Below are 24192 nucleotides of genomic sequence, written 5' to 3' on the forward strand. Positions count from 1 at the left end.
TCATCAAAAGAAGGGTGGCCAGCAGGGTGAGGGAGGTGATTGTCTCTACTCTGTCCTTGTAAGGCCCCATCTGGAGTACTTCATCCAGGCCTTCAGCCTTCAACATAAGAAGGACATAGAGCTGTTGGAGAAGGTGCAGAAGAGGGCCAAAAAGATGACCAGAGGGCTAGAGCACCTGTGTTATGTAGAAAAGTTGAGGGAACTGGGCTTGTTCAGCTTGAAGAAGAGAAGACTCCAGAAAGACCACATTGCAGCCTTCAAGTATTTGAGGGAAGATTATAAGCAGAAGGGAGAGCAACTTTTTACACAAGGGGCATGGGGGAACAGTTTTAAACTAAAGGAATGGAGATTTAGATTAGATGTTAGGGGGGAATTTTTTTATTCAGAGCATGGTGGGCTAATGAAATAGGTTGCCCAGAGTCATTGTTAATGTCCTATCCTCAGAGGTGTACAAGGCCAGGTTATATGGGGCCCTGGGCAACTTGGTCTAGTGAGTAGTTCCAGCAGGGTGCTTGGAAGTGGATGAACTTTGAGGTGCCTTCCAATTCAAACCATTCTATGAAAATAGAATGATTCTGATGAAAATAGAATAATTAAAGAAGAAATTTCTAGTCCTTTTTTTTTCTTATTTATTTTTGTCTATGGATAATTTTGTTCAGGGAGTGGTAAATCACATCTCTGCTCTAGTGTCTCTACTGCCTCACTATACTCAGCTGTGAGTAGAGATTTCTCAGTTATGAAAAAGACTGTAATCAGGCCAAATCATTCCTAGGTGGAAGTTATTCTTCTAGGAAAATATTTAGAAGAGGTAGTATAATGGCTTAATTTTAAAGCATTTCATTCTAGTGTAAAAAGAAAGATAAGGTATTTCGACTTTCCAAGTGATTTAGAGTTTTCTTTCTGTAATCCAAGCACAGTTTCATCTTCTGACTCAAAATGCAGAGAGCCAGAATTTTCAGTGTAGCTACTGTAAATATATGTTCTGTTCAATTAAGGTTTAAGAAACTGCTGAAGAAAAACCAAACAATCAGGCAAAATGAGTAAAAATAATACCAATATTTTAATGACATTTGTCCATTCATTCTTATTTCATCTTTGCCAATACAAATTACAAGTCATACAACAAAAAAATTAACATATTGCATTTATAACCATATACTGTGCATATTTCACAATCTGTTGAGTACATTTAACAATACATGGAAGGCATCCAAACTTATAAAAATTGATATATATCTGATTAGCATTTTGAAGATGTCAGCCATTTTTATATAGCAATATAGAAAGTAATCTGCCAAGGGAAATAGTTGTTTTACTGCTTTGTGTCAGAACAAACATGATTAACATTGTGCCATATGTGTGTCCTCATGAACTCCCATGAGGGACTGGATAACTAGGCCTTGTAATCAATTACTGAAATTGAAAGTGCTTTGTACCTCAGATTTTTGTGCATAAACAATTTGTACATAGGGTGATTAGGAATACTGCTTGTGAATGCTTGTGCACAGACTTGCTGATGTAGATTTTTATCACTTTATTTTTATTAAAGATCTAAGAGAGAGATTATTCATGTGAAAAGTCATAAAAAACAAACACAATATTAAAACAACAAAGAGAATTAAACCACTTTTTTTTTGGGGGGGGGGGGGGGTGGGGAGGTTGCTGCGACTCAGGTGCAAGACCTTGCACTTGGATTTGTTGAACCTTATCAGGTTCATCTGGGCCCACAGCTCAAGCCTATCTAGGTCTCTCTGGATGGCATCCCAATCCTTAGGCACCACACAGCTTGGTATCATCCCCAGATTTGATGAAAGTGCACTCAATTCCACTGTTCATAGAATCATAGAATCACTAAGGTTGGAAAAGACCCACAAGATCATCCAGTCCAACCATCCACCCATCACCAATAGTTCTCGCTAAACCATGTCCCTCAACACAACATCCACACGCTCTTTGAACACCACCAGGCTCGGTGATTCCACCACCTCTCTGGGCAGCCCATTCCAGTGCCTGACCACCCTTTCAGAGAAGTAGCATTTCCTAATGTCCAGCCTGAACCTTCCCTGGTGCAGCTTGAAGCCATTCCCTCTAGTCCTATCACCAGTCACCCGAGAGAAGAGGCTGACCCCCAGCTCACTACAACCTCCCTTCAGGTAGTTATAGAGAGCTATAAGGTCTCCCCTGAGCCTCCTCTTCTCTAGACTGAACAATCCCAGCTCCTTCAGCTGCTCCTCATAAGGCCTGTGCTCCAGACCCCTCACCAGCTTTGTTGCCCTTCTCTGGACACACTCCAGGGCCTCGATGTCTTTCTTACAGTGAGGGGCCCAAAACTGGACACAGTACTTGAGGTGCGGCCTCACCAGTGCTGAGTACAGAGGGACAATTACTTCCCTGTTCCTGCTGGCCACACTATTTCTGATACAAGCCAGGATGCCATTGGCCTTCTTGGCCACCTGGACACACTGCTGGCTCATGTTCAGTCTAGATAGTTCATGTAGTTGATGAAGATATTAAAGAGAATTAGTCCCAGTACTCACACCTTGAGGGACACCACTTGTCACTGATCTCCATCTAGGCACTGAGTCATTGACCATCAATCTCTGGGAACAATCTTGTGACCAATTCCTCATCCATCATACAGCCCACCCATCAAATCCATATCTTTCCAATTTGAAAGCAGGGTGTTGTGTGGGGAACAATGTCAAAGGACTTTCTGAAGTCCAGATAAATTACATCAGTGGCTCTCCCTTTGTCCATTGACACAGTTACACTATTAAAGAAGGTTCACTAGGTTGGTCAGGCAAGACTTGCCCTTGGTGAAATCATGATGGCTTTCTTGTATCACCTCTTTCTCCTTCATATGCCTTAGCATACCTTCCAGGAGGATATGTTCCATGGTCTTCCTCAGCGCAGATGTGAGACTGACAGGTCAGTAGTTTCCTTGGTTGCTCTTTCTACCCTTCTTTAAAATGGGTGTGATGTTGCCCTTTTTTCCAGTCACCAGAGACTTCATCTAACTGCCATGACTTTTTAAATATCATTAAGAGTGGCTTGGCAACTACACTGGTCAGTTTTTTTCTACCAACTACAGAGATTCCATCTGATGACTAGTAACACTGAATATGAATTGCTGAGATTCAGTATTAGTTTATAACTTGTGTAGCAGAAATTGTTTTAGTAAAGTCAACTGAACTTTTCAGAAAGTTCTTGTTTAAGACCCCTTTCCCTGAATATTTTCTGCAAAAACTACCCACAAATCTACACACATCAGGATGATACGGACTATGTCACACACTCAGTATTCTTCTAAACACTGTGGTAAGAGCAGACAGGAATCTGTCTGCTTATGACAGTTCCAAGGTAGCAGGATACAAGCCATGTGATAGTGTTATAACAGAGTCTGAATAAGTAAGTGCCGCTGGGAAGAAATATTAGAAATCCATTTGCCTTGACATGATAACTAAAGTTTCTCCAGTTTTAGTCAGCTCAGAATGACAAGAGGAATGAACTCACTTTTTCTTAGATAGTATGTTGCTCTAAAAAACCACTTGTTTAAGATAAGATTATGGATTGGTTTACATGGGTTATTTTCTGTACAGAACCAAAAGTATTTGCTCACATCATATAAAGCTTTAACCACTATGAATTTCATACTGAACGGTTTCAGAGGAGCATCATGTTCTCTACTGGTTGGTGTACTATCCACTCAACACTTCAGCCCTTGACTTATGACAGAACATGTGAGTAGCATCTACTGCAGCTTTCAAACCAAGCACTTGCTTGTCTGATATTTGGACATCACTTTATTTGTGCTCATCTGAAACAAACTGCTGCTTTGCACACAAAGGAAAATGCGGTCAAATGTGGTCAAATGCAGTCAAATGCATTTCAAGAACCCATGTATGTACAGATGTGAATCAGCATATTGAAATGTATGCTCAGGCATTTATGGACCTTACATGTTTTTGTATGTTTGTTTGTTTTTAATGTTGCAAAAAACCTCACTGCATCAAAGAATAATTTTGAACCCATATGATGATGGAGTATCCAAGAAAAATTAGTTACACCGTACAGCTCTAAACTACGACATTTTTTTGTAAGGATGAGCTTCAGTTATGTTTATAGGAGCAAAACCAATTCCTTCCATCCCTTTCTTGCTGTCCTCCTCTTTTCCTCCGATCCCACTCAATAATCTCTCTTTTGTCTGAACACAGTGCCAAGTTTCAATTGCACCCAGACACTGTGAAGGCAAAGACATTGTGCCATCTGGGTTTGCTGGTTTGCTGAGAAGGAATCATTGATCTGTGTGCTGTAGAAGAGCTGCACAGATTTTCATTCTAATTACTCAAGCAATCTCATGTACACAGTGAACAAGACAGGTTACAACAAAGATATCTGCATAACTTTATGTAAAATAGATAACCTTACTTTGGATTTTTAGAATGTTGAGCAGTTGGCTGGGAATGGTCTGATCTATGTGGGATGAAAGCATTGGACTTCCTAAGTCACCTGATTCATTTAGAATACAATAGAAAGTACCCTATAATCACTGTGTAAAGATCTTATACTGGAACAGAAATGTTAAAAATATACAGAGAACAAAACAATGTATTTTTGTAGCAGCTTAAAAGTGCACATACATTGCACTGTGACAGAAAAATAAGCCCAAGAAAGGCAAAACAAATGTGCAATAGAAATTCTTCCTTCTTGTGATTTTTTAAAATTCTTTTGAGAGCAATGTAAAGTGAAATATTCTATGAACCTCAGAAATAATTCATCAGAGGCAGCAGTTTTTTTAAACTTCTCTATCTTCCTTTATCCATATGCTTCATTTATCACATGAAAGACCATCTGTTAGCAAAAGACTATTCAATCTTCAGGCTAGTCCCTCTCTGGGGGCATTTAGGTCCCAATCTCTGAGCATGCTGTGGTTCTCTTTAACCCTGTGTACTTGAATTCCTCTCTGGCGAAAAAGCAAAGTGAATAGACTAAAGTCTAGATAAAGAACTTTCAGGCAGCCACCAACATAGTATTGGAGATGATCTCAGATACGTGAGTTTAGATCATAGTCTCTCATGTCTGAATACAGGGATGTCCATAGCTGTCTGCTTGTAATACAAAACACATGCTTGTCTCCAGAATTAAACTATAAGCCTCTGATACAAAGGTAACAATGGACATAGTCTGTAACATCTGATGTAAGATGATTAAAACTTTCAGTCACTACAGAAAAGAATATTAAAAGTAGGATCCCAGATGTAAGACTCATTTATAAGTCCCTATCACTCTAATTTCATTTTGATTCCTATTTTTGTTATTGCTGCTGTCCTTTTCAGCAAAATCTGGGTATATTTATTTATTTTATAATCTAATGTTCTTAGGTACGGTGAAATACAATTCAAATAATATAATTAGTATGGATTTGACAGAGACAGTGACATTAAGTTTTTTAAAACATGAACTTGAAATGAAAGTGAAGAGGATCAGAATTTGAAAGGAGCTTGAGAATCTGGAGACTGAGCCAGGTAAAATTCTATCCTAATTCTGTCCTCTAAGAAACAAAACAATGATAAATATATATATATATATATATGCATGTATATACTTTCCAGAGATTTTTTGCAAGCATGTTTACTTATTTACTATGATCAAAGGCTTAAGAAAAGTTAAGGCTTAAGAATCATTGAGTGATACTAATTTTACTTATGTTTAAGTTAAAAGATAGGTACTTTTTATTGTGGCTTTATTTTAATATAAAAAGACAGAAAGTGCTTGAAGTCCTCGCTCACTCTATTTCAGTTCTCATTCCATCTGAAACATTACGCTTGTAAATCAGTCATACTGGCACTCTGTGCTTTAGTTCTCCAGCTGGAGGAGCAGTCCCATACCTGAAGTACTTTTCCGAGGGTGAGCTAAATTAAATGGAGTGGGGTTTGCGATGCAAATACTTACAAGTGAGAGTAAGAATTCAAACATTTTTCACTAGAAATAATGGACTGTGCTATCAGCATGATGATCAGGGTTTACATATACTAAATAGTATATTGCATACACATATATGTATCTGTTCATATATATGCAAATGTATATTTTGAGATAGAAAGTAGTTATTTAAAACAGGTAGACAAAATGTCTAGCATTCAAATGCATCCTAATCTCCCAGTTGACATCAGTATATTTTCCTTATCATTTTGGTTTCATTTTCCAAAACAAAGTGTTTAAACCCTTAGCAAAACTGATAAAAAGGCATTTTAGACAGATACAGTGGAAAGGTCCTTCCAAATAACCTTGACTAGTGAGAGGTCTACCACCTGCAGCTTCCCAGTGTTCCTCAGATCTTTCCCACTGTTTGATTTTCCACTCTCCCTTGAGCATTTTTGTATCCAGCTGTTATAGTTTGACCAGATCTCATGACCCAGGCTATGTCAAGGTTTGAATAGGAGCATGATAATGGAAACAGTGTGCTGACAAGATAGGGTTTTAAGAAGTTTTTAAGGAGATTTACAAGTGTGGTTTTATTGTTGGGTGAGATGCAATAGGAAAACTTGTACAAGTCTATAAAAGAGATACAGCTATGCCATTTAATAAATTCAGTTTTTGCCAAGATCTTAGAAAGCAGATTGTTGTAAGAGGTTCCAAGCATATATTTAAATATCTAAAAAATCATAACATTATCTGCCCACTCTATGCCCAAATATTTCCTACATAGGCTGGGAGCTGGAAATGTTTACATATTTAAAATGAAAATGGAAAGTTTGTAGAGGTTGAAAATCCACAAAATAATATGTGTGAATTTGTTGACATTGGAGTTTGTGTGTGTGTGTGTGTGTGTGAGTAGATTCACTACAAGAGTGTCCCTAGACTCTATTTTGTTCTATATAGGAGATCTCTTCTGTAGTGACACAGACAGGCAGCTGTTTCTGTTGAATATTTCTTTAGAAGTTCAGATTAGTTTTCATTACCTTTGATCCGGTTTGCAACCATTCTTCTTCCTTGTAATCAGAATTCAGATAGTGAGGGGTTGTTTCTGTCTTTCTATTTATTTATTTATTTTCCCCAGTGGTGATAAAAATATGAAAATCAGCACAGGTAGAAACAACTTCAAAACTGGTAAAGCGTCCCTGAGTAAAAGAGTACTCTAAATTAGTTTCAGTGTAGATGGAAACGGCAACAGTGTATCTTATTAAGCTCTGCATTACAAGATACTGCATTCCTCCTCATATAGTTTTGTCATACATTAAATAATTAAGCTGACATTTCAAAAGCTTTTTGCCTCTTTAAGGCAGAAGTACATTATTTTTACATATATTTAATTTAAGTCAGAATGATTTGAATATTTCCGAGAATGAAACTTAAGAAAAATGTATTGTTTAATTCATATTAAACAAGAGAACTTACCTTCAAAAGATAATCTGAAGGATAATCTGAAGGAAAATGAAGTAGCCTTTATATCAGTGATGTGTCTTTTGCCACTCTCAGCACAAATTTATCTGTGTTTTCAGTCAGACTGGAATTAACATGACAAATATGAGGACTCAGAAATAAGCCACTGAATGCAATAGTTACTTCCACCAAACTTGGACTTTTGTTTACTATTTGATAGTTCAGTTCATTTGCCTGTTTTTATAACCTTAGAGACCCTGGGACTGTCAAATGTGCTGCACAGAGCCTTCAGCACTACCATGTTCTAAGCCCAGCACTCAAGGTACATCTCTAACATACACATACTCACATTCACAGGCTAACTCATGTACGTTCTTGAAATGTATTGGCACAACACCATGAAAGATCTCAAAAGCCAATAAAACCTTACACAATTTTTGACCTTTTTTGTTTTTTTTTTTTTTCCAGAAGATCAAGATGAATACATATTACATTGTACTTATACTGTGATCTAGACTTTTATATGTCTTATACGTTTTACGGTACAGGAACACCTTGTGCTCCATAAAAGTGTTTTCTTTTCTCTCTTTTCCTTTACCTTTGCAATTTAACAAAGCCATTCATCTTATATCAGACTCCTAAGATTGCAAGCATGTTCTTCTCTGGATGGTACCTTGACCTGCTGTGCCTTCTGTGGGGCCTACTTTGACTAATTCTCTAGAAAATCTGTATAAGATCATAACTATGTATGTGAATGCTCTGGCTGTAATACTGAGCCTATCATCACAACCACAGGCAATGAGCCTGCCCATCCTGTGATCTGAAAAACATGTACCTGGCCCTCTCTCTATCTCTCCCTCAAGTTGCATGAGGATGAATACAAGGCATGAGAGTAAAGAATGGGTAGGATTATGTCAAAGAATAAATACAGGAAATAACAGGATTGGAGAAGAGGAAAAGTATGAATGAGAGTAGGAAAATTGAAAATTAAGTTAATCAAGTACAAGATTAGATACCTAAGGAAAAGAAAGTTACATGAGGTGTACTATGAAGAATGAAACTGAAGTCTGCTGTGTGGGCGATTCGGTCCATTAGCTAGTGGAGAGACTGATCAGACAAGAAAAATAATGTGAATTCAGGGAAGCAGAAGAGGAAATGGCATCTGCTTGGTTGAATAAGAATGGCCACTGTGATTAGATAGTTTCTTGGAAGTAGTAGAACAGAGTTGGAGCAGAAGAAATTGGAAAAGCTGAAGTAGAATCGAATGGACCAATTACTGAAAGAAATGATTCTAAAAACAGTTTGTCAAAAGGAGATGGTAAGAACAGTAGAAGTGAAGAAAGTTTTCTGTTATTGATTGGTTTTATAAGTGTCAAAAGGCACAGAGAGATAACAAACCAGCTATGCTGTAACTAAGACAAAGTAATGATGAAAATAAGAGGGAAAAGGAATCCAAGGTGTTGAAAAGGCAATAGGAGGTCTAGAGCAGACAGTGTAAAACAACTCAGCACTGAGATGAACAGACATTCCTACTAAAATCTAGGATGGATCCCTAGATTTTTTTAAACACTAAAATTCTTTTATATGCAATTTTCTTTTGCTATTATCTGATAGAAATATTTCATGTGGGAAACCTTTGCATTTATTTAATATACACAGAGAATAAAAATCTGTGATTACTATCACTTAGTTATTCCTTTTAGCTCAAGACTCTGATCCCATCTCAGGATGCACGGGAAGGTAGTGTGGTGTCCTGAGATAGAGTGTCTTTAGTTTCAGACTGTATAGAATCATAGAACGGCTTGGGTTGAAAAGGACCATAATGATCATCTAGTTTCAACCCCCCTGCTATGTGCAGGGTTGCCAACCACTAGACCAGGCTGCCCAGAGCCACATCCAGCCTGGCCTTGAATACCTCCAGGGATGGGCCATCCACAACCTCCTTGGGCAACCTGTCCCAGTGTGTCACCACCCTCTGAGTGAAAAACTTCCTCCATATATCTAACCTAAAGCTCCTAGTCTCAGTTTAAAACAATTCCCCCTTGTCCTATCACTGTCCACCCTTGTAAACAGCCATTCCCTCAATGCCAACTCCCAAACCCAATTCCCCCAACAGCCAATGAATTAGGGGAATTCAGTAATGATTTAGCACAGCTTTGAAAAATGAACCAGATTCTCTCTTAAACTAAAATAAAATATCTGAACCAGCAAGTCTGATTATGTATGAAATGAAGTAAAACATGGTTATGAATCCACAAATGAAATACAGTTTTCTAACATATTCAGTGTGTGGGACTTGGTGCTGTATACTCTTGATTTTTTTTTCCAGCCTCTAGTCTTTAAAGAGGGTGCATTATATGTGATGGCAACCACAGAGTCATGTCTGCTACCAAGAAAACATATTATTACAGTTCATTAATCTTACTTAATTTTTTTCCCTCTGGTCAAGTTACCCGGAAATACTTGCTCTTCTACAGCTTTGTAGTAAGTTTGTTAGATGAAATGACCTGCCTTCAGAGGAATTAGAGATGTATTCTGAGCTTCTATTACAGAAAAAGTCTTCCTTCTCTGGGAAATTACATAACCTCTCTGAGCATGGTATTTTTACAAATAGAGATTTCTATCAGGAAAAATCATTTTATAGTGAAAAATATTCATGCCTTGTGGATGTGTACATGCTACACTGCAACGTATAGCTGTAGGACAAAAAATGATTTGCAAGTTACAAAGACAATAAAACTACAGTGGGGAAAAAGCAAAAATAACAGGAAAGTGTAGTACTAGCATCTTTCTGATCCTTACCCAGATGTACGGAGGATGAATGAATGGACAATGTCCATTGTTCCTGGATTACGTAATTTGCTTCCTTCCTTATCAGGAGGTAATGAATCTAAAAATGGGAAGAAGGGTCAGTGACTAGAGGAACTATCAGATATTCTTCCTTCACAGTTGCACAGTGTGTATTTTCTGCGCTCCCTTGAGGCTTTGTGCTAGAGTTTCATTCAACATAGGGCTGTGTTTAAATGACACAATCTAAGGTCTTAAAAAGTGTGAACACATTGTCAGCATAAACAGAGTTAAGTGAAACAAATTAGCTTATAAGTTTCTGATGGAAAACTGGAGATTGTTTCCTTATTTATGTCAAAATAAGCACTATTAAGCTAAATTTGATAAAGAGGAAAATTCCGACATGAGAAAAAACTTTGTAAAGTCAGAGAATCAAATACAAAATCGTATGTGTCTAATGAATGGAATATGACTGTTCTTCTGTTAGTAGTGTAATTTAGAGAGCCTTGTTTTTCTGATTCTGTAAATGAAAACTGGAATATTGATTAGCTCTATTAAACTAATTGAAATAGCTAACAAAATAGACTTCAAGTCAAAAACTTCTACAAGGCAGAAAGAATAAAAATAATTTAAATATTTTATATTGACGTAAAAGAAATGCAATTAAATCTTTTTACTAATTAGTAATTTTTTTTTTTCCTATCAGGACAAATATCTGTGTCTCAGCATAATTATTCACATAGTAAAATAGAAATAAAAACAACTAACTGTTGGCCTTTCCTAAAATATGAAGTGAAGCTTTACTTAAAAGGAGTTTAGGGTAGCAAGGAAATCTTTTGAGGGGGATTATGTAGCTTTGCTTGCCTTGTAAACTTCACAGAAGAGTATTCATAAGGCTGAGACACAAGACACAATATCTACAGTCAACTAAGTGGAGGAGAGTTGCAGAAGACAGGTAACTCTACCAGCTCTACACTGCTCATGACTTCATTTCAAGGCAGTCCATTTCTTTCCCCATTGTTTCTTTCGGACCACTCCAACCACCTGCACCTAGACCTGATGTATCATGTATGTAGGCATGAATGATGCTTTATGACTGTCCTTAAGTTATATTCAGACTCTTGAGTTACTGCTTGGTATATAAAGGATATGAATGAGGTGCCAAAAGAGAACTGCAATGAAATGAAATCATAAGGAACTTAAGCTTATAAAATGTGTATTTAATAACTCATCTTCAAGTCATCATAGCTCCTCTTTATCTAGTTATTATCTTTACAAGGAACCTTTTGAATACTCCTGAATCAATAGGAATAAGTGAATTACTTGCAATACCTCCCTATGTCAGTTTTGGGCTACATACAACTGCTTTTTCAGTAAGTTTTTAGAATTTGGTTATAGCTATTTTAAATATACTGCATACAGATTACATACACTCACCTTGGTTTTCCTAATTATGATTTTAGGAAATCCAAAAATTTTGCCATTATAATTAAAGCATCAAACAAACAAACCAACAAGAGTAATATAAAGGTTGATATTTTCTGGATTGACTAGGGACTGGGTGCACTTTTTAGTTAGATTATATTTTGCTACTGATAAACAAAGTCATTAGAAAACCCTCACCAGAATTTTGTTACAACCTTGTCAGTAGTTCAGAAGCTGTATTTTGTTTGAGATATAGTGAGAAATATTTTCACCAGGTTTATTTTTCACCAGGTAACATGAGGGGAGTAGAAGCATGGACAGGCAACCTGGGAGGAATAAAGGGATACTGCTTGGCTGGGTAGGGCTGGGGGAAGGAAGGCCAATGCCCAACTAGAACTGGACTAGACAAGGGGTGCAAAGGAAGATAAGAAAGGCTTCTATAGGTATATCAACTAGAAAGTCTAGGAGGGCATACCCTCCCTACTGAGCAATGCAGGCAGGTAATAATAGATGAGGCTGAGACGTTCAACAACTTTTTTGCCTCAGTTTTCACTAGCAGGTGCTGTACGCACTGCCCTCAAGCACATGGTTTGGAAGATGGAACTGTGGGAGCAATGTCCCTCATGTTGTAAGCGAAGGTCAGATTTGTGACTGCCTGAGGATCCTGAACATCCATAAGTCTAATGAGAAGCATCCCAGAGTTCTGACAGAATTGGCTGGCATGGTTGCCAAGTCACTATCAATTATATTTGAAAAGCCACGGTCACCAGATGAAGTCACTGGTGACAGGAAAAAAAGGTAATGTTACATCAATTTTCTACAATTTAAAATAAAATGGTGGTTCCTGAACTGCGTAAGACCCTTTTATTAGTAAAAAAAAAAAGAATAAAAAAAGCTAGGTATCATAAGTACATAAAAGGTAGGTACCATAAGCATAGTAGAGAAGAATAACACAGAATGGAATTTGTCTTTTCAGTTGACCTGATGTGTTAATTTATCACTCAGTACTACAAGAAAACGGTAGACAAATTATTTTAAGCTTGGGGTTCCTGTATATCAGTATTCTGACACAGAGCACAGAATAAAGAAGTAGAATCGTAGAATCACAGAATATCCTGAATACAGTTTTGGCACAAGAACAGGCTCCCGAGTTAAGTTACCACAGAGCAAAGCTGATGGATTTCAAGAATCCTGTGGACAACTTTATCAAAAATATGATTTGAATTTTGGGTAGTCCTTTATCAAGTCAGAAGTGGGACTTTATTCCTGTGGGTCCCTTCCAACTCAGAATATTCTAGGATTCTATGAGAAAAGTAATTCCATACACCTATGTACTTTAATTAATCACATTAATAATTCAAGGATCACATTTATCTTTGTGTAAGACAAAATTTTTTGACCCCACCATTGCAAAAAGATCTTTTATTGTTTATTATTTTATTTAGGAAATTTATTAAAACCAATCTCATTGAAATTAGCAACAAAATTACTTCATATACAATGAAAATATCTTTATTTTGCCATAGTTATTTCAGTTCATTTAATAATTTATCTACTATTTTTTTGCATGAAAGAGAACAAAACTCCTAATCTTCAGAGTGTTATTCTTCACCTTTCACAAGACAAACTGCCCAGATATTGAGCTACATCAGGCTTTACTATCTTTTAAAAGAAATGTAAACATATAAATATATTTATAAATATATAGTGCTAGTCATGTACTTGTAAGTAAATAAAGTACATAAAGACTTAAAAATGCATCTGAATCATTCCTCTCTAAAAATACAGCAATTATTTAGAAAGGAAATGGAAAAGGAAGAGGAAGAGGAAAAGAAAAAAAAAAAAAGAGCAAAGGGAAAATAAAATGTAAGGGGGGAGGGGAAGAGGAAACAGTGAACATGACAAACTTCCTCCAAAAAAAAAAAAATTTAAAAAGAGAGAAAATTGTTGAACACATTAATAGTGACTGTTCGTAGTATAATATTTCTTCCATTGTTTAGTTGTTAACAGAATATTGAAATAATACTAAAAACAACAGGAACAACAAAACCACTAAACCTGCAAGTTCATGCTGACACTCTAAAATTGACTCTGGTTAACAATGTCTTGTCCATTTGTCGTACTTAATTTACTGTTCTTTTTTTTTTTTTTTTTTTTTTTTTTCCAATAACCATAAGAATTATAAGATCAGTGTTATTAGTTTCTCTTAGAAATTTGCTCTAAAGCAAGATCCAATTGTTCAAGTTATTTTTTCTTTTTTTCTTTACATTTTTTTTAATTTTTTTTTTTTACAGCTTCTGTATAAGATATCATATTTCTGTTCTTCCATTTAATCCATGCTGCAAAGAGGTACATTCCCATCATTACACAGCAGACAATCAGTCTACAGTGGCAGCAGAAAGACAAGAATTCTGTCACACAAGGAATGACCTAAAGGCATGAAATGCTAATGCAGATATCATGAAAATGCAGATCAGTGGGAGGGACCAGGAAACCAGTCCTGCCCAATAACTGTGAGGACTGCCACCAGAGAAAGATAGAGGACTACTAATTGAAGAGTCTTCCATGTTAGGAAGGCTCACTCCATTGATTACTAGATGAGCAAATGAGTGCAGAAGTGAGAACTGGAATAGGCAGAGCAGATGGATAGAAGTACTGCTGGTAGTTGCTTCTGGTATTTCCACATCGTAGGTTTGTCACCTTTCATTAAATGTTAGGGTAGTCCTTGCAAATGCTTATCTGTGGCATTTGCTCTTCAGGGCTCTTCCTAGTGAATCTGAGCCAACATGCAAATCTCTATGAAGGACTTACACCATTACTGTAGGATGAACTTCGCTCAAGGACTTGAATAGGTCAGCAAAGACAGATAGAAAGGAAGACTGATTTCTTGCAGACTTCCTCACAATTGGCTGAAACTCAGCTTCCTGCATTCCACTAGTATGTATCAAGTTATATAACTTCATAGAAAGAGCTGATTAAGACTTCTACATTGTATCTATCACACACCAGAAGGGTGTTGGTGCTGCAGCAATGTGTGTTTTTTTTTTTCTTAATAACTTAAATGTGTATCAGTTGTGATGTCCAATTTTCAGAAACCATTTCAAATATTGAAAAAGTGAAGTCACAAGTTATTCAAGTTGCACATGCTATAACTTTAAAAGAAACCCTTAAATTTACTCTTAGATTATCAGTTCTTCTTAACCTTAGGACAGAATGAATCGATTCCCCTTAATCCTTAGAAATGCTTTTCCTCTTAAATTGTTACTTCAATTTTTCAAGTCTTCAGTTCACAGAGGAATAAGAATTTGTTCTGCAGACATAACAAATTAGTCATATTGATCCTGCCAAGTGTACTAAATTATTAACAATTGTCTCCTCCCTACGCACGCAGCTTTAAGCTCATAAAAAGCCTTTATGAAATCTTTGATACAACCATCTGGGCAACATACAACCTCCCCCACCCTCCTTTTTTTTTTTTTTTTTTTTTTTTTTTTTCTTCCCAAATCTGTTGCAGGTTTAATTTCTTCTTGTTTTAAGTTACTTGGGATATACATGGAGGAAAATATAAAAATAGACTATGCCAATTTTGTTTTCATATTTTAGGAGGTGACTAGCATTCTTAGATGCACTAAGGCCCTACCAAAAGGAAAAAGATAAAGAAGAGAGAAACTCAATATTCTTTAATGATATTCCAGATGTCTTAATTTTACTGAGCCTTGTTTGCAGACAGCCATGTCAGCACTCCAAGCGAAATAAATTTTATTGACTTGAAGTGCCACTTGTGAATCACTGTACTACTATTGCTGATCTGATGCCAGAGACTGCTTAGATGGAATGAATATTGTTGTTATAAATTACTCCTCAGAGTAGAGGAAAAGAAAGTAAACATTTCTGCTCCATTCCCTGACAAATGGCTGTGCTGAAGTTTATGCCTGTTATATTTGCATTTTGAATGAGTTGTGGTTCTTTTATAGGGATATTAGAGCATTATTTAGTGATGGTCTTTTGACATTGTGTGCTGCGCTTCTCCCAGGAGTGTTATCTCAGTGCATTTCCTTTTCTATCATCAACATTCTGCCCTTGGGGAGATCACAAGAAGGATTAGAGAGTTTATTCCTAAAGTCATATCCTATTATCTTAATTCATGGTGAGCTGTCTCTTTCCTCTGTAAATGCCTCATCAGTTTGAAAAGGGTACCCCAAGACGGAACAACTTTGATATCTTTGTAGTGGGTGACAATATATGTAGTCAAAAAACACATGACAGCAGTATACCTGTGAAGTATGCTGGTGGTTTCACTATTGTATATTATAAAAACATTAAAGACTTGAATAGACCCAGTGACTATAACAGTTATTCATGACACAAGGTGGTGTTAGGAGATAAGAACTAGTCTGACTAATTTGCTACATTCTTTATTAGAGTTTGGACTATACCCTATAATTTACATATACTGTATATTCATAAGAATCACATTAAACTAATTCATGAATATGAAGTAATATTTTTGTACGATCTATTTCATACTTTTGTAAACAATATTTGCTACTATATTTCCAGAAATCTTTTTAACAGTTGTACTTCACACATTCACTAAATGGAAAAAGCATATATTCATGTGTTAACAGAGCAAGCAAGACTGTGTACCCATTATGGACCACAGTCAGTTACCTGCATGTTCACCAGGACCTTACCAGGGTATTTACAAAATTCTTCTAAAGAACTTTATTTCTATATTTCTTGCAATGTTTTACCTCTCTCACACACAAAATGTACTTCTCTGTTAAAAAAAAAAAAAAATCTAACTACCAATACATTTCTAAACAAAGCCTTAAAATAAGAGAAACATCTTTACTGGATGTAAATCAGCATTCTTCAGCTGTTTCCCAAAAGTCTGGTGCTTCACTCTGGACTTCTGTTTATTCTTTGTTTCTTGCACTATTTACAGACAAAAACTCATGCAAAGGTTTTAAAATGTCATAAAATTGATAGCTTCTGAATTCAGACATGGAAATGTCAACAAAGTTAGGTTTAGCTCAAAGGTAAACTATCTTTGAAGTTTACATACACTTATATTTTGTGCCTAGCTTTTGACCAACTCTTTGACTATAATGATAAAAAAAAATCTTGGCAGCACCATGAAAACTCAAGCTATCTACACCCAACTTGAATACCTTTTATCCTTTTCTGACTAGTATTTTTGTGTCATTTCCACTCTGTTATGGTTAAACTTGTATTGTTTTGACAGTAAGATATTTTTAAAAGTGCAGCCAGCATCTGCATCATTTAAAAAATACATCTCCCCTCTGAGTCACATAACCTACACTTACTTTCTGTGGCAGACAAAAGATAAAGTAAAAGACTCAAATCTTCTTTCTAAAAGTACTGTCTTGAAGCTTGAGGGAAGAGTCAGAAATGTAAAACAACAAATTGTATTTATCCTACTATGATCCATATGCAAACACAATGTTTTTCTTTTATCTAACTTTGGCACTAACAGATTAAGAGGATTTTTAAATTATTATTATTTTTTAATTAAGTGTTCATTGAACAGCCTCAGGTCTACGGGAAAGAAATAAAGAAAATTGCAGGTGATATGGATACTCCACTGGTAATATTTTTATCATATTTGCAGATTATGATTACACTGTGATAATGTCTACAAGCCTCAGAAAAAAGTTAGAAATCATTATGCTAGGAGCTTCAGACAAATATTTTGACAGAAATTCCAGCCTGTTAGCTTACATCTCTTCCAAATCCATAATTTCATTAATGAAGCTGCTTACTTTTCTCTGAATCATAGAATGGCTAATGCTGGATGTCATCTAATTCAAATCCCTGCTCAAACAGGGATTCCCCAGGACCATGTCCAGGACAATTTTGAACATCTCCACAATTTCTCTGGGCAGCCTATGCCAGTGCTCCGTCAACTGCACAGTAAAGAAATGCTTACCTGCTTTTCAGAGGCAAACTCTTGTGTTCCAGTTTTTGCCTGTCGCCCCTTGTCCTGGTACTGGGCACCACTGAAAAGAACCTGGCTCCATTGTCTTTGACCCTTCCTTTTTTTCCCCAAGTATTCAGGCACACAGATGAGATCTACCCTGAGCCTCTTGTTATCCATGATGAACATTCTCAGTTATCTCAGCTTTTACTCAGAGAGATGCACCATCATCATCTTTCTGGACTCTCTCCCATATGTCCATGTTCTGTATGTCTTGTACTGGGGAGTACAGAAATAGATAGAGTATACAAAGTGTGCATAAGAGTCTACCATTGCAGGGGCCAGTTTTATGTTTCATAGATGTAAATTAACTACATGATTTCCTTAGAGCCTATGTAGGTCTTCCCAATTTATACAGCAGAATATATGTGAGCTCTACCCAATTTACTTCCACATTAGATCTCAATGAACGCCTCTGCAGACTCTAGAGAACTTAAAGGAAAATAAAATAGTTACAATTGCAAGTCTATACTGAAAGAGAAAAGACAAAGAAAAATGTCCTGAGCTACTATGTTTCATTTCCAAATTGACCTGTGGCAAAAAGTAATCCAGGGCATACTTTTAAGAAGGACATTTCAATTACTACACAGTAGTGCTAACAGGAGATTGTCAAGATGAGTCTATGTCTTGATTTACTTTGCTCTGTACACTTTCAGATGGAATTCTTTCTCTGTTTGAAAGTATGTATAAAGCTTGGAAAAGGAGCTAGGATGAGAGTAATGGAAATTGATTTCCTAGGTAAGATACATGCTTAGCCAGAAAAGTTCCAGAGCTCTGTACACTCCCAGCATACTAGTTCACATATAACAGATTTCTGAGGGTGAGATGTAGATCTCTTCCTCCATATACTTTCTGTCTTTTGGTTCTCCATGGAGGTATCTTGAAATAAGAAACAAAATTAATGATAGTTTTTCATAATGGCAATTGTCAAACATGAATATGACTGCAGGTTTTCAGTCCAGTTAACACCCCACATTACCAGTAGTGACTGAAATTTCATACTGAAGAAAGTGTTCATAGCATTCATAGTCTTCTGCTATCCACCTCTTTGAATCATGTTTCTCCTCTCCACTGCTCTCCAAGTCAAGAACTCATTTCTTTGGTGGGGCCCAGCTCTCTCAATTAGCTCAAATTCCAGGTCATGCAAATGTACAGAGATAAAATCAGGATGCAAAATTCACTGAAAAAGGGAATGTTCTTTTCATTTATTGATACAGTTCATCCACTTTTAGAAAATTAATGTATACAGATATTGTATGATCATATCAAGAAAACAGAGATAAACATTCAGGAAATAGAGAAGCCCTGGGCTTTGAGAATGATTGGAGCTTCTCCGTCCAATGTTAAATTCAGAGTACCTGCTGATAGCATCCATGTTTATAGACTATCTGTACAGCTCTACTCTACAGTAGCAGTTCACAGAACAGATATGCTGAAGTTATGATAATATGTAGAAGCAAGTACTATTTTTCTGCATCAGGGTTTAAATTAACCCTGTTATAGATAGATAATGTTCCTCCTGCAGAAAGAAAAAGGAAAAAAAGGCCATTATATATTTTCAGTGTAAAGAGGCAGTCATGGCCCAGTTTACTTAACAGATCATTTTACAGAGTATAACATCTTCCACATTACTCTGTGTGTGACCTATCTACCATATTACTACTCTTTTGTCTCAGACAGAAGCAGATGTCATGTTAAATGCCTCATCTTCAGTCCCAGAAAAGAAAAAAAAAAGTGCATAATTCTCATATTAACTATTCCCTGGAAACTTCAACTCCTTCTTCATTATCCTATAAGCAGTAATCCCCATCACAGATTTTATGCAAGCAAATAAAACCTCTGAGCATCCGCATTTTAACTTCGTGAGCAGTACAGAGCAGACTTGTATTTCTGTTCTTCATACCATTAAGTCAACTAGTAGCTGAAATGCAAAGAAAGGAGGATAGAGCAGGGATTACTGCATTAACAAATCACTTCATTTGCCCATTCCACTATTTCCCGTTTGGGTATTTAATCACTGCTATTCAATAGAGGCAGCAACAGATAAAAAGATGGTTTGTTTTTCAGAGGAAGATGGGATTTATTTTCTTTCCAGAGCCTTAGCAAAAGTGGTCTTACCATCACTGCTTCATTCGTAGGTTTGCAGCATCTACTGGATGCTTTCTTTACAAGGTTGGGAACAAACGTGGAAATAAGAACGGACATACATTCTCATCAAAATACCATACTGCAGCAAGGTGCATTTAACAGCTGAATTTCATGTGTTGAAGTAACAGTGATTTATTGCCCACTAAAAACAAGGGGAAAGGCCATGCAGGAATCATCCACACCTGTAGCTTGTCTCTAGAAAAAAAAAAAAAAAAAAAAAAAAAAAAAAAAAAGGAAGAACAAAAGCAGCTATTGACAGATGATTACAAGAACAAATGCTTAAAACATATTTCAGCGGTCAGTAAGTAGGATCTTTTAAAGTTCTTATGAATTTGTTAACCTTTTACATCTTTTCTTGTGGAGAACTAAAAATCAGTAAACATTCATAGTAATGATTGTATTTGGTTGATATACTTATGGAATGGAATTCAGGGGTCAGGAAAATGATGCACATTTCAAGTCATGATCACACAGAAATAAAAGACAAGAGGAGCTACTTATTTTTGTTGCTGCTGTAGCAAGGTGGATTGTTCACTGTAGCTATTATGAACATGAATTATAATAAAGACATTTTAAAACCAGCACAAAGTATCTCCACAGCATGTTGTGACATGCACAGCAAACCTGCTCAATTTTGGCTTCATATTGCTGTGGGAGAGGTGTTAATGACCTAATGAAATTGATGCTGATTACAGGTCTCATTAAACAAATGGGTGGAGTAAGCATTCACCTACCTTGAGTAGTAAAAACAGCTGTCATTGCAGGAGCCAAAAACTACTGGCATCTGACAAGACCACATTGTCTAAAGAAAAACATGAAACTGAAAAGTGGGTGTTCCTATTATGTAAGCGTTGGCATAAGCATATGGTAGGGAGCTGGTGCAGTTGCACCCAGTGGAACCTATGTAGAGAAACCCAAACACACACCACTTGTTGCTTGAGCTGGGACAGAGAACCTTAAAGCTTCATCAGATCTGTTGTCCAAATGTGAATTAAAACCATGACTAATCATATAAATGAGACGTGTAGTCTCTTAAGGGCACACTTTACATCAGTCACAGTATTAGTAAATATTAGCTCTTATTCTCTGCCACTTTTCCTGCAATGACGTGCTGAAAGGAGAAGTTCGTTTCACTGTTCAGCAAGTAGAATATTAAGCATCGATCCTCATAGGTATAATTTTACAGTCCATAAGAAAGGCTGTCCTTCTACGACCATTGCCAAACTAGTAGCTCCAGGTTATTCTGTGAGTAGTGAAACTCAGTTTGCTATGAAACGGAATCATTGCTGAATACCACTTTGACATTTTAGACAGATAGCTTCAGTTTAGAAGGAATTAGAATTTATGAAGAATTTACCATATACTAAAGTATTATACATCACCTTTTCCCTCAAGCATGCCTGTTTATGGGAAGTTATGATACATTTGTTCTCTCCTACCCATTCATTTTCATAATATTTTCATAATATCCAGACCATTATTTATCAAACTGTATCACCACCTTTGTGTTCTTCCTAGTTAGGGAAAGAGGCACATACTGAGTATGATTGCATACATTTTATTTCCTTTTATTAAATACCTTATTGTTTTCTCTAATCTGACTGGAGAAGGAAGCATTACTTGCTGAGCCTCTCAAAGAAAATTGATACATTGATTATTTTTATTTTTATTTATTTATTTTTTTAAGGGAGAGAGAGAAAAATAAATAAATTAGAAGGGTCAAGTTTGTGATGAAGTTTGTGTACTTGCCTTTCAAGAAATGCCACTGAGTGGTCAGTTCATATTTTTATGGAAGCAGAAAGTTCAGCTTATACACAAGATTTGATTATGATTCAGGCAAACATACACATAAGCTGTGAATCTAATCCAACAAATCAAATTAAACTATAGTACATGCTGTCCACTGATAACAAAAAAATGCGTACATGAATGAGGTTTTATTGCAATAACCTCTTACAGGAATGTCTTTCACTGACTGTATGCACGTCAGAGTTGTGAGAACTCAATTAAAATGCAGTGATCTGCTATGCAAACACCAGACTTTGAAGAGCGCTTTTGTTTGTCACTTCCTCTTTCATGTGGGTGTTTAAGGCTTATTCAACTTCTGCGTAGATAGGTACCATTTTAAGCTTTTATCCTGTTGTTCAGTGTATTGATTCAGTAATATATACCTGCAGATAGACACGAGATGGGACATGCAGGTCATCATAACCAGGAGATGTATTTGTCAGAGTAGAATTCTACTTGCAAACTTAGTGGGATTTATTATCAAGCAGCAATGTTGTGGCTCTGCCTTTCTAATGAAGGCGAACACAATTTCATTTCTTTTGACCATCATATAGGCAGACAAAACCAATGCTCCTCTTGCACATAATGACTTTCTAAAATCTACATTTGACAAAAGTAAATGCATGAGTACAGATGAGTTAAAAAAGATTCCATTATCACATGGATAGCACATTTACTAATTACACGTATTTTTCATATACTGCTGGATGCTGTGGACCCAAGGTAATGTGAAGCAGCTTGACAAGAGCTGTGTTTGTACTAGTGAATGCCCAGCTACGTCTGCAGCATCTCTAATCTAGCAACTATTCGGGGTCTCTGACTGTATATACAATCTTCAGATAATTTGGAATAACTCTAGCGAAAAACACACAAACAAGGTCAGAGAAAATTGTTAACATAATATTTCCAGAAGGGAAAAACAGAAGTGGCACTGTGTGATCTTTTGATTATATCATCATTTTTCTTAAGAGCATCTCATGTTTTTCCACTTCACCATTTGATTTCAAAAGGTCATTGCCAGTGTATTTGTAGATGTTGAAGAGTAAAATTTTTGTTTTGCTCTTTTTATGACTATTAAGAGATATTTGAAGCATTTCTTTAAATTCTTTTTCAGATAATTCAAGAAGATCTGACAAATTAAAACATCATTGCAGATCTGTTTTAAAATTGAATTTGAATTAACCTTCCTGCTGTCTGTCATCCTTGACAGCTGCATGTCTTTGACTCATCAGGTTCATTCTGGATGAGATCCACCTGAGGGTACTGAGGAAGCTCATGTAAGTGCTTGTCAAGCTGCTTTCCATTATTTATCAGTCGGCCTGATCAAGTGGGACTTCTAAAGCTGACTGGAGACTTGCTAATGCAACACCCTGTCAGAAGGAGGATCTGAGAAGCTATAGGTCTGTTGGCCTGACCTTGGTTTGGGGGAAGGTTATGGAGCAGATCACTTTGAGTGAAATCATACAGCATGTGAGGAACAATACACAGAAGATCAGAGGATCATAGAATTATAGAATGCCTTAGGTTGGAAGGACATCAAATATCACTGAGCTCTAAATCCCCTGCCACGGGCAGGGTTGCCACCTGCTAGATTAGGCTGTCTAGAGCCCCATCTAATCTTTCCTTGAACACCTCCAGGGGTGGGACATCCATGCCTCTGAGATTGAGTCATGAAAAGCAGGTCCTGCTTGAACAAACTCATCTCCTATGACTAGGTGACCTTTCTAGTGGATGAGGAAAAGGCAGTGGATGCAATCTACCTGGACTTTAGTAAAGCCTTTGACTCTATCTCCTGCAGTATTCTCCTGGAGAAGCTGTCAGCCCGTGGCTTGGATATACATACTCTTCACAGGGTAAAAGCTGTCCTAGAGAGTAGTGGTGAGTGGAGCTAAATCTTGCTGAGAACCTGTCATGAATAGTGCTCCCCAGGGGTAAGTAATGGGGCCAGCCTTATTTAATATATTTGTTGATGGTCCAGATGAGAGGAGTGAATGCACCCTCAGTAAGTTTACAGATGACAGCAAGTTTGGAGGAAATGTTGATCTGCTTCAGTGTGGGAAGGCACTACAGAAGGATCTGGACAGGCTGAATTGATGAGCTGAGGTCAGATGTATGAGTTTCAGCAAGACCAAGTACCAGGTTCTGCTCTTTGATCACAGCAACCCCATGCAACGCTACAGGGTTGGGGTAGAGTGGCTGTAATTGATCCAGGGGTGTTAGTTGACAACCATCTGAGTGTGAACCATTAGCGTGTCTAGGTGACTAAGAGGGCTGGTAGTATCCTGGCTTGTGTCAGAAAAAGTGTAGTCAGCAAGACCAGGGAGGTGATCATCTTTTTGTACTCCACTCTGGTTAGGCTGCATCTTGAGTACCACGTTCAGTTTTGGGCTTCTCGTTACAAGAAAGTCATTGAGATCTTGGTGCACATCCTGAGGAGGATTATGAAGCTGTTAAGGGGACTGGAACACAAATCACGTGAGGATCACTGGGACTGTTTAGTCTGGAGAAGACTCAGAGGAGACATTACAACTGTCTGGAAGGAGGTTGTGGTGAGATGGTTGGGGGTGGGGGGGAGAGGAGAGGAGGCACTTCTCTGAGATACCTAGTAATAGGATGAGAGGTTGAACCTCTCCTGGCACAACTGGAGGCCATAAGTTGTA

General features: G+C 37.0%; 1 long non-coding RNA gene across 2 annotated transcripts; it reads right to left on the reverse strand.

The window, feature by feature from the left end:
- Nucleotides 1-2393: 2393 nt before the first annotated feature.
- On the reverse strand, nt 2394-20729 carry LOC112533148. Of its 2 annotated transcripts, XR_005843551.1 has the most exons (7): nt 20479-20729; nt 19715-19939; nt 17549-17815; nt 10186-10273; nt 7399-7507; nt 6963-7121; nt 2394-4963 (listed from the first exon to the last, which is right to left on the reverse strand). It is a non-coding gene; the product is annotated as an uncharacterized LOC112533148 (long non-coding RNA). The 2 variants fall into 2 exon arrangements; XR_003076921.2 differs by having other exon boundaries at nt 2394-7121; nt 20479-20728.
- Between the last annotated feature and the right edge of the window lie 3463 nt (nt 20730-24192).

This window comes from Gallus gallus, chromosome 1 (assembly GCF_016699485.2).
Source record: "Gallus gallus isolate bGalGal1 chromosome 1, bGalGal1.mat.broiler.GRCg7b, whole genome shotgun sequence".
NCBI classification, from domain to species: domain Eukaryota; kingdom Metazoa; phylum Chordata; class Aves; order Galliformes; family Phasianidae; genus Gallus; species Gallus gallus.